The sequence below is a fragment of the Mastomys coucha genome, unplaced genomic scaffold, assembly GCF_008632895.1.
Source record: "Mastomys coucha isolate ucsf_1 unplaced genomic scaffold, UCSF_Mcou_1 pScaffold8, whole genome shotgun sequence".
NCBI lineage: Eukaryota > Metazoa > Chordata > Mammalia > Rodentia > Muridae > Mastomys > Mastomys coucha.
The window spans coordinates 24092321-24093216 of record NW_022196914.1 but is presented as its reverse complement, the minus strand read 5'-3'; positions in this window follow the sequence as shown (position 1 = coordinate 24093216).

The window sequence follows — 896 nt, the reverse complement described above, 5'->3', positions numbered from 1 at the left end:
TATATATGTTATAAATTTTGTCTGAGAATTCTTGACCCCAGTTAATTTGAAACATAAAATCAACCATCAATTTTTTTAGTCAGCATGTTTTCTATAAATCTGCATTACATCTAGTCAGTTGGAACTGCTCTCAAACATTTGAGCTAAAGACTCCCTATTTTTCTATGACTCTATGAATCATAGTTAACCCTCAAAGGGACTCATTCTTTCACCTTAACTTGGGTGGGTTTTTGTTTGTTTGTTTGCTTGTTGTTTGTTTGTTTGTTTGTTTTCTCTACTAACAGTGTAGATATGCTTGAGAATACTGGTTTATCCTAGCAACAACAATTTTTTTCTACTTTCCCATACTTACCATATATGCATTAGCACACACACACACACACATACTCATGGGAAAGACTAATTCTACCCCTGGTAGTCATAACTTCTAGCAACCATTTTTGTAGAGGACTGGAAATGTTTTTAATAAGAAGTGGTTAGTATGAGAAACTTGAATGAAATCTCAGCACCCCCACTGTATGAGCCTGAACTCATACAGTGTAAACCAGAGGAACCACTGTCTTGTTAGCCTGCTATAATTTCTTAGTGAAATGTTATGAAATAGTATACATTAATTTTATAACTCTCCAAGTATAATCTATTAACTATAATTCCCAATTCTTGAGGCTTGTCTTACAAAACAAAACAAAAATAAAATCAAACAAATAAACAAACAAAAAACCCACATACTGCCCATAACTAAAAAGAAATACATATTTCTGATGTTGCAGGTGAAAACTAAAGCTCAAAGAAGTTAAATGACTTCCCTGAAGCTTACATGAAGAATTGGAGGGAAGTCACACTAGGGTCCAGGAAAATCCAAAGTCGGTGCAGTTTCTTAAATATCTACACTTAAC